At 43.2% G+C, this 16290-nt stretch overlaps 1 protein-coding gene across 31 annotated transcripts in view; it reads right to left on the bottom strand.

The window, feature by feature from the left end:
• DTNA (dystrobrevin alpha) overlaps positions 1-16290 on the bottom strand; it is a 324921-nt gene that overhangs the window by 207269 nt on the left and 101362 nt on the right. The window contains exon 1 of one of the 31 annotated variants that reach the window (XM_030553019.1): positions 5236-5292. The exons of the other annotated variants lie outside the window; for them this stretch is intronic. The gene's annotated coding sequence lies outside the window, so the exon portion shown is untranslated. Of the gene's footprint in view, positions 1-5235; positions 5293-16290 lie in introns of those variants that run through there. 31 annotated transcript variants of the gene reach the window in all.

The raw sequence follows: 16290 nt of genomic DNA, 5'->3' as shown, positions 1-16290 counted from the left end.
CTTGCAGCTCTTTTTATATGGGCCTGCTAGACCTTGACTGGCCATTCCTCACAGCCCCTCTCCTATTGGCTGCTTCCTGCACAGCCTCCCCAGGTTTTGTTAACCCCTTCTCTGCCAGTGTGGTAGAGGCTCCATCACAGTTACAAAATACCCACTTCTCTCACCAAAGGGTTTGGTTGGCCACTGTCTTGCTGCTTCGTGTATCAGAATGGATCCCACCACCTTCAGAACTCAATGTAAGCCCCGTTTTTTTTACACTAGTTTTACTCACTGATAACTACAGTACACTCCTGCTAGAACAAAGCCCTGGGGATCCAAGGAATTTGTTAATTATAGCAAGGGGTGTGTTATAGCAAAAGAGCACCGCTGCAGAAGGGATGGGGGCTGACAAGGTGAGCCTCCCCCCCACACACACTGTGCCCCAAGGAGCTCTCAGCCCCCCGCCATGCCCCAGATGCAATCCCGGGATTGGGTTCATTATAGCCGAAGATTCGTTAATTACGAGGGGCATTATAGCAAGAGTGTAGCGTACTGGTGGATGATTAACAACACTAAATTCTACATGATACCCTCTACACTGTCACATAATTAAGAATGGAGATTATAGAAGAGTATTCTTACAGACTGATTGGTTATTTTGTTCTCTTGTAAGAGGCATCAGAAGCCAATGCCGCAAATGGGATTGTCAGAGAATGGTAGCACCTAGTAGTCACCTGCTTTGGTTCAAATACCTTTGGTGTAAGAGTTTTGGGGGAGAAGCAGCTCTCTTTTAAACAAAAGCACTCAAACAATTCCTAACCACAATGGGGTTATTTATATGCTTAAAGTTAAGCACATGCATAAATCTTTGCAGAATCAATGCTTAGGGTAGAAACAGAAATGAAAACCCTAACATAAATTATGAAAGACACTGTGCTTTAGAAAAAGTTAATGATAGTTGGGCAACAGGAAGAAATACAATGTACAGGTATTATGATGCAGGGACTCAAAAAGCAAATGAGCTGCACTCCATTATTTATTTTACAGTGCCCACAAGTTGGCTAGGCTCTTCACAGAAAAGACATAGAAGACAGGTCTCTAGCCCAAAGTGTTTACATTCTAAGGGCCTGATTCAAAGCCCACTGAAGTCATTGGCAATCACAAACAATACATGCCCATCTGTCAGGGTTCCTTCCCCACTTTGAACTCTAGGGTACAGATATGGGGACCCGCATGAAAGCAGATTCAAAGTTCTCAGAGGAACCTCCTCTAGCCTTAGTTTCAAAGTTACAACAAAACAGGGATCAACCTCCCTTTAGCAAACGTAAAATTCACAAGTTGAGAAAACAAAGATAAATTAATATGCCTTGCCTGGCTGTTATTTACAAGTCTGAAATATGAGAGACTTGTTCAGAAAGATTTAGAGAACATGGATTGATGTCCGGTCCCCCTTAGTCCCAAGAGCGAACACCACCAGAAACAAAGAGCACAAACAAAAGCCTCTCTCTCCCCTCCCCCGCCCCCAAGATTTGAAAGTATCCTGACACTTGTCCCCTTATTGGTCCTTTGGGTCAGCCAGGTTACCTGAGCTTCTTAACCCTGTACAGGTAAAAGGATTTTGGTGCCTCTGGCCAGGAGGGATTTTATAGTATTGTATACAGGAGGGTTGTTACCCTTCCCTTTATAGTTATGACATCATCCCTATAAAATATTTAACATATTATCCAGGGTTAATTAATTTCTTCTTTAACAGGAAAAAGTTTAAAATAAAGGAAATTAAAAACAAAAGGCAAGTGAAAAATACTACGTTTCAGAAGGAAAAAACCAAATGCATAAATATAAAATGGATAACAACTGGCAAGGCAGTAGTTCTGCAGAAAGGGATCTGAGGATTATAGTGCATCACAAATTAAATGAACCAACAATGTGACACAGTTGCAAAAGACTCAATTCTAGGGTATATTAAAAGGAGTGTCATATGTAAGATACGGAAGGCAATTCTTCCACTCTATTCTGCACCAGTGAGGCCTGAGCTGGAGTACTATATCCAGTACTATAGCTGCACCAGTGAGGCCTGAGCTGGAGTACTATATCCAGTTTTGGGCACTATACTTTAAGAAAGATGTAAACAAATTGGAAAGAGTCCAGAGCAGAGCAACAAAAATTATAAAAGAGTTTTAGAAAAATCTGATCTCTGCAGAAAGGTTAAAAAACTAGGCATGTTTAATCTTGAAAAAAAGATGACTAAGGGGGAACTTGATTAACAGTCTTCATCTATGTTAAGGGCTGTTATCAAGAGGATGGTGATCAATTACTCTCCATGTTCACTGAAGGTGGGTCAAGAAGTATTCAGCTTAATTTTCAGGAAGGGTGATTTAGGGTAGATTAGGGAAAAAAAGCTCCCTGGCAGTAAGGCTAGATAAGAACTGGACTACATTAGCAAGAGACATTGTGGAATCCCCATCCTTGGAGGTTTTTAACAACAGGTTAGACAAATACTGTCAAGGACAGGGGGGTGGACTAGATGACCTCTAGAACGCCTTCCATCCCTACAATATTATGATGAAATGTATTCCCAGTCACCAAAATATTCAATCATGTAAGGGATGGAGAGGGAAAGAACACATTTTCTGTCTCAGAGAGGATCTCAGTAGAGATGTACTGGTATTTTCCTTCTGGTTTAAGCTCTTGTTCTTTTATCTCAAATTCAACCTTAGCAGTGATTAGGTTCTTTAAATAATGATCCCATTGTTGCCGCTCATGACATGCTAAGGTGCTCAAAAGACATGGTCAATTACAAAAAGTGATAAACCCCAGAATTAAAATGACTACTGCCATTCAATAAAGCACATTATTTAGGGCCATCCAGGACGTTACCCTGCAGAGGATCACAGTTGGGAGTTCCTTACTGCCAGAGTCAGCAAAGACTGGAAACTCTGAGGAGGCAATTCATTTAGCACTCAGGGCAGAAGCAACTTGTGCCATCTTCTCGCAACCCCCACAGGCCAGTTAAACTGAAAAGTACAGATGAGATCTGGAGAGAGAACTGTTTACTCCTGCTCAAGAGAGAGAAGGCCATAGCAGTTTAAGGTCTATGAAAGGAGGACATTGAATAAAAAGGGGAAATAGAGGGAGTTCCCTCAAGCCATTAAAACACATGAGGTTGGTAATGACCTCACCAATGAAGTTGTCAAGGGTCTTTGTTGAAGGATCTTTGAGGGTCTTTCCAATTACTTTGTAATGACATTTTACACACAGGCTAAAATATGCAAGCTCTGCATCACGGCAGAACTCTCCTTAGAGTAAATGTTAATTGTTAAAATCAGCTAGTGAGGTTTGCTGCAGAGTGATGGCTGAAATTCTCTCCATCAATCATCCAATAGACCAGTGGCTCTCAACCTTTTCGGGCTCAGGACCCATTTGTAAATGTTTATGGCCTGTTACAATGCAGAAAATAGTCTGGGGGTGGAGGCCCTGGGGTGGTTTTGGTCAGATCCTGCCTTGCGGGGGGTTGGGTCCTGCCCAGCACTCACCCCACAGTGGTGGCTCCTGCAGCTTCTGTGCTGTGGGGCTGGCTGAGTTTGGCTCTCCACTCCAGGCTTTGCAACCTCCAGAGTTTCAGCTCTGCTGAAATTTGGCCCCATCTCCCTGACTGGATCAAGTTTGTGCAAGTGTAGTTGTGACCTGGCTTGTGGTGCAGTGCCACTCATTCAAATTTGGCCTACCCTGGCTCCCATCATCATGATGGCTAGGCCAAACCTAACTGACTCTGGGACCCCCAGAGGTTGCAGTGTCTGGAGGAGAAAGGCAAGCCCAGCCAGACCCCTGTGACAGAAGCTGTCACACAGCCCTTTGAAACATTCTGGTGACCCAGCGTTGGGTCCTTACCCATGGGCTGAGAAACCCTGCTGTAGAGCAAGAGGCCAGAATCGGGGAATCTAACCTAGCTCTCCCACAGAAGTATTCCACCAAATGTGTTTTTATTTAGGAGATACACATTTTGTTTTTAAATAGACTTCTTTAGTACTTGTTAACATTGGAAGACTCAGATAATCCAATATTTTAAAAGATAAAATAATTTGCATCAATGTTCAGGAGAACCAGCTAACAGGAGTTAGAACATTCTTAAGGAAAACAAACCAACTTGCATTTCCAGTATGTTCTAACCAAGTAGTACTGTTCTAATATAATAGGCAGTAAGAGGTTGAAAAGCATAGACTTCATCCTGTAGGGAACACTCTAAAAAGGGAGCATGTTTGTAACTGCCAAAAACTGTAGCCCAGTAAGGGGTTACATGGATCAGAATGGAGCTAGAATTTTACCCAAGGAATTTTGTACTACAAACAAAAAACAACAACAAAAGCCACACACACACACCCCCAAACACACACCACTCTTAACAGTACAAGTTTGCAATGAGCACTCAGCGACAACAAAAAAAGTCTGAAAAAAATGACCTCATTATTTTGAAAAAATTAAAACTCATGCAGTTCAAGTCAATAAATGATAAGCCACTAGCAACGTAGGGAATGGACAGTCTATTTAGACTATTATACAGTTTTGTTTACTGCTTAGAATGGTCCAAACTGAAATTCTGGCAGGCTAGTACTCAAATTCTGAGGCCAGATACATTTTATATCCATATTAGGGTGTGGAGCAAGTTCTGATTCAACAGTTCTGCTCTGTTTGTAACTTTAAAGAAGCCAGTGATGGTATCTTACAGGCACTATGCATCCTATTATGAAAACATCAAGGGTAAGTTTTACCACTGTTTTCTTGAATTAGTGATACATATATAAAATAATGGGCATTAAACCAGAAACCACAGCTACCGTATCAAAGTTAAAGAAAAATTAAAATGTCTTAAGGGGATGAAAATATTTGCAAACTAAACAGAAAGTTTTAGACCAAAGCATAACAATACCAAAGTTAAATATCAAATTAAATTTGTGATTTACACTAAAGAAATGTATAAAACTATTCTGATCATTCAGTTAAATTAAAAAAAAAATCCATTTTTGTAAAAAAACTTCACTATGATTTTTTTTTATAATTATACTACTGATTTAATTGATTTTTAATCAGTCTAAAATGGGGACCTGTAAGGTCCTAGTTTGTCCGCATCCCACAAATGACACATTGCCTAGAAAAAAACTCTGGCTATGGCAGTTTTGTACCCAAATATAGTCAAACAAACTAAAGCCAGCTCCCCAGCACACCCAGGGCTACAGCTCCCAGGGTTCCCCCCTCCATTACCTCTCTCAGTCTTTCTATCTTCAGAGCTTATTGCAGGATTCTTCCATCTATGCTCTGTAAACTGAGCCCCCCGCTACAACTTTCTCCCTAGAGCACCTCCCCAGCAGATTCCCTCTGCCGCAACTCCCAGGCAACCATCACAGCAAGGGTTGCCAATTTTGGTTGGACATATTCCTGGAGGTTTCATAACATAATCTTTAATTAAAGCTTACTCTTTACTTCCTGAAGACTCCAGGAACATCCTGAAGGGTTAACAGGTCTAATCACAGCCACTCCCATGGAGCCTCCTGATATACCTGCTCCTGTTACCCAGACCTTTTTGTTTCTTTCCTTGTTCCTAGAGAACAAGTAGTGAAAATCCTATATCTACTCTCACTCACATTCTACCCCATTTCTGACAGACTCACCTAGCCTCCCCACTCTAGTCCCCAGGTGCCTTTTCTTATAGCCAAATGGGGCTCAACTAATCAATCAAAGGTGTATTGGTCTCTTCCCTCTTAAAGAGTTACCCTGTGACACCTTGTAGCAGGAGCATAAAGAAAGCATTTCCGGGCACAGTACATACATCTTAATGAGTCAGGAAGAATTAGAAATACTCTATTTTATTACAGCTTTTACACCATGCCCATCACTGTGGTCTCTGATTGCTTCAGTATGGTCCAATTATGTAGACTGGGATGCCCAACTAATGACCCAACCAAAAAAATTTTCAGATTTCAATACAGTGGGTAAAATGGCTAAGAAAGGAATGCTGTGCCAGGAAAACTTTTAAAAACATGCTTAACTTTAAGTATGTGCTTCTGGGTATGTCCACACTGCAAAAGAGATATTCCTCACTCAGGTTACCTGATCCAGGTTAGCTAACTTGAGTTAAAAAAGCCGTAAAGACACAGGAACTTGGCTTTTAACTCATGTTAACAAGTTGAGTTAAAGCCTACAGGGGAGCTTGGAACTGAATTTGAGCTGCTAACCCAAGTTAAAAGCTGGGTTGCTAAATCTTCACTGCTGTTTTAACCCAAATTAGCTAACAGGGATTAGCTAACACTGAGTGAATAATACGTCTTTTTTTGGAAAGTAGACATACCCTGACTCATGTGGAGTTAATGAAAGTTAAGCACACGCATATGTGCTTTCCCAAATAATGGCCTTTAAAGAGTAATTAAAACTGTTGCAGATAATGTTCATTCTGTGAGTTTCTCAGCTCTGACTTTTTTGATCTATGCCCATGTGAAGCTCCAGCCAGAATTTGACCTTTTATCTATAGTCTAAAAATCCCTGGAAGTTCAATCTAATTCTAAAAGCAATTTTCCCCTTCACAATTATTTATTAGCATACATGTACCAATTATATCCCACAACTTGGGAAAGCAATACTAGATACAGCTATTTAAAATACCACATCAATATGTTATGTGCACTGAAAATGCAAGTCCAGATTATTGTTCATGAACTGAAAAAATCCCTGCAGTTCCAGATGAACAGGAATTTGGAACACCATTAATTCCAGCAGTCCAGCAGTCAGTGAATGCTATGCTTTTCCTATAAGAGAGGTTCTCTAATATAAATGAAATTGAAAACTAAATACACCTCTACCTCGATATAACGCTGTCCTCGGGAGCCAAAAAAATCTTACCGTGTTATAGGTGAAACTGCATTATATTGAAATTGCTTTGATCCACCAGAGTGTGCAGCCCTGCCCCCCCAGAGCACTGCTTTACCACATTATATCCATATTTGTATTATATTAGATTGTGTTATATCAGGATAGAGGTGTATATATTTTTAAAAGAGTGTCTTACTGGAAGCTAAGAGTGTTGAATACAGAAGCAGAACTAAGAATCAGAAAGTATGAACTAGGGATTTCTAATTAGGAAATACTATGATGAAAACAGACGGTGTATGAGCCTCTGAAAATATATACTCTAGGCTAAAACCAATTAAGACTTCAGTCATTTACAGCAGAGTACTTACAATATTGCTAGGCCCAAGAGATAACTCTTTCATTCAGTGACAAGATTTCCTGGTGAATGTTTTCATGGATTTTGAAAGCAAATCCATAATGCCTTCTAAAAAATCCTGCTGATAGCAAAATTCTCTCTGACAAAAGACAAGTGATCAAGCTGAGACCTGGCATTTCTCACTGAAGATTTGTTCCAACTTAACTCTGGGCAACTGCTATGGGAGGCAGTTTGCCCAGACTTATGAAACTATCTATTACAATCTGCAGTAGAGTTTGAAAGCAACATCTTGAAATACACAGGAGAGTAATTAGAACCACCTTGTTTGTTTTATTCTTTATTAGACTGTTCTTTTCAGTGACCATCAAGTATGGAATTATGGTACAAGAGGACAGAAGGTGCCGTGTCTCTTTGCAACTGTCTGGAGATTTAGGTCCATCATACAGCTAGTGTGTGCTTTATTGCACAAGAAGGCAAAGACATTTGGAGTTATGTTCCAATTCCAGCCCCAGAAAGAGCCTTTGTAAGAAAATCCTAAAACTCTTTACCTCAAGTAAATAGAAAAAAAAATTAACTCACAGGTTGGAATTACGTAATGACATTTTTACCTTAATGTTTCCCTTAGTCTGCATGTGTTCACCTACCAGTTGCTGTGTTTCTCCCTCAATATTTCATGACCCTCTCTGTGGTGTAATATGCTAAGCATTTGTGGTGTAGCTTACTCCTGTGCAGACAGCAAGCTCAAAGCTTACACAGTACTTATGCCTCACTTAAACCCTATTTGCTGTGAATAATTCCAATAGGAAATCGAAGAAGTTATAAAATTGATTAAGATTTATCATACAACTATACATTTCAAGTGAGATTTTCAAAAGCACTCATCACATGCCCAACTCTGTTCACACTGTAAATGGGTGTTTTACCTCTGAATGCAAAGGGAGATGAGTTAGGCCAGCACTAAGTGCCTTATGGTCTTATGCTGGTCTTTGAAGTAGCTTCTGACAATACCATTTTATTATACCATTTTATACTACTCCACACTCCTTCAGTCATCCAGATCTTTAAATATCTGAGGAAGGGACTCAAACATGATACTAAGGTTAAGAATCTATGGTTGTATTGGAATTAGAAAAGGTCCAGAGAATAGCATGGAACAGCTTCCATAGGAGGAGAGATTAAAAAGACTGGGGCTGTTCAATTTAGAAAAGAGACAACTAAAGGGGGATATGATAGAGGTCTATAAAATTGTGAATGGTGTGGGAGAAAGTGAACAGGGAAATGTTATTTATCCCTTCACATAACACAAGAACAAGGAGGTCACCCAATGAAATTAATAAGCAGCCAGTTTAAAACATACTAAGGAAATGCTTCTTCACACAATGCACAGTCAATCTGTGGAACTAGTTGCCAAGGCCTGTTGTGAAGGCCAAAAGCATAACTAGGTTCAAAAAAGAAATTAGATAAGTTCCTAGAGGATAGATCCATCAATGGATATTAGCCAAGATGGTCATGAATGCAACCCCATGCTGTGGGTGTTCCTAAACCTCTGACTGCTGGAAGCTGGGATTGGATGACAAGGTCTGGATCACTACATAATTGCCCTGTTCTATTCATTCTGACCCAGTATGGATGTTCTTATGCAAGAATATGCCCCTCATGAAATAAAAAATGATACCATCATGGGTTTTAATCAGTTATGACTTTGGACTGAGAGTGTTCCTGGTACTTACATAAGAACATAAGAACGGCCATACTGGGTCAGACCAAAGGTCCATCTAGCCAGTATCCTGTCTTCTGATAGTGACTAATGCCAGGTGCTTCAGAGGGAATGAACAGAACAGGTAATCATCAAGTGATCCATCCCTTGTGACTCATTCCCAGTATCTAGCAAACAGAGGCTAGGAACATGTCTCAGGTTATTTTTATTTTAATAAAAAGCAGTGTACTTTATTATCTAGGGATTCTTTGATATTAGAATACAAGAATTTAGTGAAAAATGCTACAAGTAATTCTTTGAAAATATATGAACTTTTATTTACAATGACAGATCATCCTTATGCAGTTTGAACATTATGTAAAGGTGCTTATACCTATTGGGTTCTGGGAAGTGGGCTGAAGGAACCCCCCCAGCCTAAGGGGAGGATCTACAGGACCTGGAAACCAACTGATTTCAGGGGACAACTAATGAAATAAGTCAAAAGGGTCAAAACAAGGAAGCCTAATGGGGACACCAAGCAGAGAACCCTGGACAGCGCCAGGTATCAAGGGAGCCAGTGGATGCCACCCAGAGGAACTCTGCCCAGATACGTGAACGGACAGAGGATCGGAAACAGGCCCCACAGTCACAGGAGTTTCCATCGGCCAACCTCCTCTCCCTAGTTTTAGCCAGGGCCAGGAGGAGTGTAGAAGGGTGGAACCGGGGCTCAACCCTCCCTGAGGGGCGGAGGGGAGCCACACCGGCTCACCACACGCTGTCAGCCCGGTCCCTTGGCTTCAGGGTTGAGGCAACAACGCTGAGTCGCTGGGGAGTTTGGGCCTTCCTCTGCAAGGCTGAACAGCAATAGTCGGGCTTCCCCGGATTAATAGGCTCAGGCCCTCAGGCAGGGCTGAGCAGCAATAGTCTGGCTTCCCAGAGTCAATAGGCTCAGGCCCTCAGGCTGGGCTGAGCAGCAATCAGTGAGTTTATAAACCGGGCCCTGGAGTGGGCGGGGCCCCAAGCAGTTCAAGCTCAGGCCTCTTAGCTGGGCTGAGCAAACACAGTTGTGGCTTGTACAGCCCAAGCCCAGGCTCAGGGCGGGGCAACAAACACAGCTACGAGTCGGCCCGCGAGCAGGGGCTGAACAGCAAGGTAACCGGTACAAAAGGTCTCCTCAGCCCAGGGGGGAAGGGTGGCAGGGGGGACACAGGCCCTCCTACTCCACTGCATCCCAGACCGGGGCCCTAGCAGTATACACTGACATAGGCTCAGGTATATCTACAGCCTGACTGGGGTCGGCTACCCCCGGGCTACTTCCAATCTCCCCCTCACTGGGTACCTGCCATCCGCCGGTGCTGTCCGGTGGGTCCCAGACCATGGGTTCCTCAGGGTACCGGGCATTGGGAAGTCCAGGCCACTCCTCTGTGTACCAGGCGTGGGGAAGCTCAGGCAGCTCCTCTAGATGCCGGGCGTCAGGAAGCTCAGGCAGCTCCTCTGGGTACCGAACACGGGGCAGGTCAGGCCAGCACTCCTCCAGATATGGGGCAGGTCAGGCCAGCACTCGTCCGGGTACCGAGCATGGGGCAAGCTGGGCCCTGCAGTAGCTCGGGCACCAGCATCTGTCCTCTCCAGCAGCCTCCCACCAACTGAGCACCGGGGCTGGGCTTTTATACTTCTTGTCCCGCCTCATGACTTCCGGGGGGCGGGGACAGGTGGTGATGGCTCCGCCCACTGCTACGCCTGTTTTGGCTTGTCCCTCTTAGGCGCGGTGGGGAGTGAGGCCTCCTCGCTACAAGGAGGTTGACCAGGAGGTCCCGGGACTTCGTGGGGCCATGGATAGGGAGTGCATAGAGAAGCAGGTGAGGGGAAAAGTGCAGCCAGAAACTTAACAGAATATTTGTGAGGAGCTGGTATAGGGGCTGCAACCTGGTGCACTCTAAGTACATGTGTGCCAGAGTCTCCCTCACGCCGCAGAAGGGATTAAAGGTGCCTGTATCTATTGGGTTTCCGGGAAGTGGACGGGCAAAGCCCGCCCACTGCTAAAGGATCCTCTCCCAGCCTAAGGGGAGGACCCACAGGACCACAGAACCCACTGATTACGGGGGACAACTAATAAAAGAACAGGGACAGGAGTGTGGTCAAAGGGTCAGAAGAAGGGAACCTGACGGGGACACCAAGCAGAGAATCCCGGACAGCTCCCACTGCTCCTCGAAGGCGTCAAGGGAGCCAGCGGACGCTGCCCAAAGGAACTCCGCCCGGATTCGTGAACAGACCATGGAGCGGAAACAAGCCCCACAGTCACCGGAGTCTCCATCGGCCAACCTCCTCTCCCTGGTCATGTAGATGGCCTTTTTAGCCAGGACAAGGAGGAGGTTGACCAGGAGGCCCCGGGACTTCGTGGGGCCATGGATAGGGAGTGCGTAGAGAAGGAGGTGAGGGGAAAAGTGCAGCCAGAAACTTAACAGAATATTTGTGAGGAGCTGGTATAGGGGCTGCAACCTGGTGCACTCTAAGTACATGTGTGCCAGAGTCTCCCTCACGCCGCAGAAGGGATTAAAGATGCCTGTAGCGGGGTGGTCACTCGCTCCTGCCCTGAAGGGCTTGAAATCAGCCCTTAAAGAGGGCTGCAGGGGTAAAAGCAGCCCTGGAGAGGGCTGTAGCTCTGAAAGCTGGGCTGATTGGGAAGCAGCCACAGCTGTAGCTGACTTAATAAGGGCCCAGCTGGCCCTTGTAAGAGGGCAGTGGGCCAGAAGCACACACAGACTCTCTCTGCCTTCAGAGAGAGAGGGGGGACTGGCTGCTGGGAAGCTGAGGGTGCTAAAGTGAGGCAGGGCTGGGAAAGGCCAGAGGGGCTGGGGAGCTCCAGGCTGGCAACCCCCCAGGCTGCAGGGCCTTGTCCAAGGCCCCAGAGAGGCACTGGGTTGCAGAGAGAGGCAGCAGGTCCAGATCCAACCTTGCCTATGATGAGTGGCTGACACTGCAGTCTGCCCAGGGTGCAGAGGCTAGTTAGTGACTGGCAGTAGCTTTCGACTGAGGTCAGGTGGGGATACGGGGGTGGGGGTTCCCTGGGGAGGGGAGACCCTGAGACTGAGCAGTGTACTGCCAGGGGGCAGCACTCCAGATAAAGAGGCACCGGGTCTGGGAGGGACATAGGGGGCCAAGCGAAAGTGGGACACCGGCTTGCAGATGGTGCTCCAGAGGCTGGAAGAGCTAATGCTCTGGACAACTAGTAGGAGGTGCTGCAGGGATGAGTCGCCGCATGGCTACAGTGCCCCAAAAATGGTCGTGCTACTGTCTGACTGGATTGTAGACAGACACCTCCACAAAGATCTACTTCCACAGCAAAAATCCTCAGGGGTCTGCCATAACAGAAAGAAACATCACTACCCCACACAATTTCAAGCAGAGTCCATCCACAATGACTTTCAATGTTTCAACAGCAATAAATTTGTGAGAGTCCTGAGAAGGGTGCTCTGGGCTAAAAATCACTTTGATAGGGATCAGTTTCATATCCTTTAAGTCCCTGTTTTATGTTACTTTATTAAAAAAATAAGTCCATGCCAAGTTGTTTCAGGTTGGGTACCCAAAAATGAAGGCAGCCACAATCTCACCCCCCAACACAAAATTCTGGCCTATTTGTTTAGCAATGACAGTATGCTGGGGCTATACAAGCCCCAAAGATAAAAGACAGTCATAAAGAATTTATAGTCTAAAATATAGGTGCAAAGAAGACACGACAAATTTGGAAATCTAGATGATGGCTGCTACAACCCTCCTAAAAAACTGCCATGCCTCATAAAAGTTGTTTCAGCATTAATAGGGTCTCTAAGACTCATTAAAGGAGGTTCATGTATCTTTTTCTCTAACAGATGCTGTTAAATGAATAGGTACAGATTTGAGGTAAGGAAAAAAAAACACTCAAGTATGGAAGCACAGATCCTGCTTCAAAGAAGAGGTTCTCTTAGTCTATGTTCCTTTGTGTACATGGACTGTAAACACTATATTCTTCCAGCAAAGAAAAAAATTAGATCAGATGGATAACTGATATTCTTCAAAGGAAGTGGTTTGGTAGATATTTTGCTGTGATGCCAATTAACTCATGGCGTTTACCATGACACTTTTGAGAAGAAACACATCCGAGATGGAGTTTGATAAATTTATGAACAAGATTATTATGACAGTATTGCCTGCAACAGCAGGGGATTGGATTTGATGACTCAGGACATCCCTTCTAGTCCTAAATTCTTATGTCTAAAAGAAAACGGTATCTATATTGCTTAGTCCTTAGTGCAATGTTGGAGTCCATGTGACAAGAAGCATGTATTATAGCATAATGCACACTATCAATTTTAATTGAAATCAGGAGTTTTGCACTCTCCACCATCTAGCCTAAGGTAAAGTCACTACTACAAAGTGATGTGTAATGTTGGTCGAGTAAGACCACAATATTAGAGAGATTAAACCTGTTTCCCAGTGAATATAACAATCAGAAGGGCTTTACTTTTTAAGGGCTGCTGAATGCACATAATATGACAGTTCAGAAATTTTGCATAACAGTAGGCCACTCTCAAGGTTTACAGTCTTATTATTTAAAACTCTGGGACTTTAATTTTTAACTTCTCCTACTAATGTCCACTTGGAAACTGAATTTAGCCTGCAAATAGAATTCAGTCAATTTATTAGCTTCTTGTTAGTTATTAAGAGAACAGATGCAATATTTTCTATTCACTTTTATACCAGACCCATCACCAGAGGATTTGAGTGTCTTACTGTGGTTCCTGGCCATGATGATAATGGCAAAATTATCATGATTGTACACTGCACTCTATGTAGTCCACTTTCTTCTCTTTGGGCTCCAGAGAACTGCAGCTCCAACTCAGTCTTCCTCAAGCCATCAGATGCTTCTCTCTTTGCAACCACAGAGATACATATTCTCTGTCCCTTTCTGAAATGGCCACATCTTTTCTGGTACTCCACATACTGTATGAAACCTTAGGTGTCAGAGTGATGACTGATAAGTTAAACCATGCCAAAGGCTGCATATGTTTTGGGGTAAGAGTTGGTAGCCACGTAACCCTACTGGATCAGAAGGAAATCACAAACAAGCCACAATGTCCACTAAGTAGATGATCTTCTTGTTGTTGCTGAAAACTTGTGCTGCCAAATCCCTCTCAAGTCACTTCTCTTCCCATAGGCATATCTACAAAGTATGGTAGAGTCTACGGCCAACCCCTCCCATTCAAAGCCTCAGATTCTCAAGGAGTCAGCAGGAGGTCAGATCGGAGGTCACAATTGAAGTGATCTGTGCGCCTTCGACCTCTTCCCCGAGACACCTGAACCACCCAAGATAACAGAGGGCATGGGAGTAGCAGCAGTCAGCCAGGACGCAGGGAAGGGGAGTACAACATTAAAAAGCCTGCAGAATGCACAGTGACACCAAGCATTAAATTTTAAAGTCAGTTTTCACAATAGAGAATTTATTTAGAGAGATACATGAAGCTCTGAAGATTGATAGAGAGAGGTATGCAGCAGCCTCATGTTGAAGGAAATGAAAAGACACATCTTCCCCCTTATATGCTATTTCAATATTGTTCTCAAACGAAAAAGGATATTTATGTGGGTGCACGCATAACTATTTTCTAAGTCTGGAGCTTCTAATAAGCAGGAAATGAATGAGGACAGTTATTTGACTACAAAAGCAAAGGAAAACTTAAAAGCAAAAAGACTCAGATCTCATGGGATACAGAGCAGAGATACAGCTCAGACATGCAGAACGATGTTTAAAGGAATAACAAAAAGTGATTTCTAATCCCAAAGCATAAGAAAGATGCTATCTAAAGCCAAATAAATCTACAGCATTTGGATTATTTCCTCCTTACTACTGGATAATATTCTGTAGCCCAGGTTTCAAACAGTGCAAGTATTTATTTCTTCCAGAGTAGTGTAGTTAGCTGCTCTGTGTTTTAATCAAGTCTAAAAGATTTTTAAAGCCAGTTTCTTTGGAAGATTCAACTCAAACACTTTCTACTGCAAATACTTTTTCACAAAATATTTTCCTTGAGAACAGTATTATTCTTCCCTCCTTAGCCTAACCTATTGTGTAATGTTGCTGTGCTCTGTTAAACAGCTGCCACACTTCATTCCAGTATTGGCTGCATTTCAGTGGTGGGTTAAATGATCCCTATATATATCCCTTACCTGCCTCACATGGGAAGTATGAAGCTTATCTAAATAAATTCCGTAAAGCACTCTGAGATCATTGGATGAAATATGCTTTGAAAGTTAAGTATTATTGCTATATATAAATCATTGTACATTCTCTCACACTTATTCAACAGAATGTGAGGAGTGAATGGCATATATACACACATAAAAACTACATTAAAAAGCATTAAAGTGGTAAAGTCAAGCACTCAAAAGTTAGGAAATACTAGAATTAAAGTTGCCTGTGTAATCTTAATTGAACTTCTTTGTGTACATTCATTATAATACAGTCTTAAATTACATAATCGGATACTATATTTTTCCACTGCATCCCTGCTTCTTTCAGTGCACAGGACAGATGGTGCTGAATCAATGAGCAGCTATTCAGTATTTTGTTTTACTCTCATTATCCCATGTGTGGCCTCAGGCCTTATTTACAGCACACTATTCAAACTCTGCTCTTAAGATAGATTGACTAACTTCCACATAGGTTTTTCTCTGGTGCTCATCAGTATATCTATCTATCTGTCTTTCACAAACATAAATTATCTTCACAAAACCCATTACAGGAGGAAGTGGTATTATCCCTATTTTACAGATGGGTGGAGGAGCTGAGGCACAAAAAGATTGAAGCCCAAAGTATCCATTAACTTGCGGTGCCCAATCTGAGATACGTAAAACCTGATTTGTCAGAATACTTAGCATTGTACAGCACTTTTATGTATTTTAGTACAGTTCCCATTGACTTCAGTTACAGCCGTGAGCACTCAGCAGTTCTGCAACTCAGGCCTCAGGGTCTCAAGCTGTTTACCCAGAAAGTGAGGAACAGAGAATTTATGACCACCTCAAAAAAGTTTGATTTAAATTATTTGCTTAGGAACTCTGAAGCTGAGGCAGAGATAGAATCTAATTCTCCAGGGCAGTATTCATCTTCCTTAGCCATGAGACCTTCCTTTCTCTTTTCTGCAATCCCTTCTCTCATTCACTATGCATCTTTCAAGCACATCTACATAAAGTGCATCAGAGAGCAGCTCCTCTTCTGGCTCCTCCAGAACTTCTTACTGAGGTTCTAGCTGCACTTGCACCTCCTGATCCACTCGCATCCCATCCGTGGCCCCACAAAGTCGCAAGATCTCCTCAACAATCTCCTGGCATTGGCCAACGCGGCCATCCATCATATCAGGAGGAGGAAGCTGGT

This window comes from Gopherus evgoodei, chromosome 2 (genome assembly GCF_007399415.2).
Source record: "Gopherus evgoodei ecotype Sinaloan lineage chromosome 2, rGopEvg1_v1.p, whole genome shotgun sequence".
Taxonomy (NCBI): Eukaryota; Metazoa; Chordata; order Testudines; family Testudinidae; genus Gopherus; species Gopherus evgoodei.
Note: the sequence above shows the minus strand (reverse complement) of the source record. Positions and strands in the feature narration are given on the sequence as shown.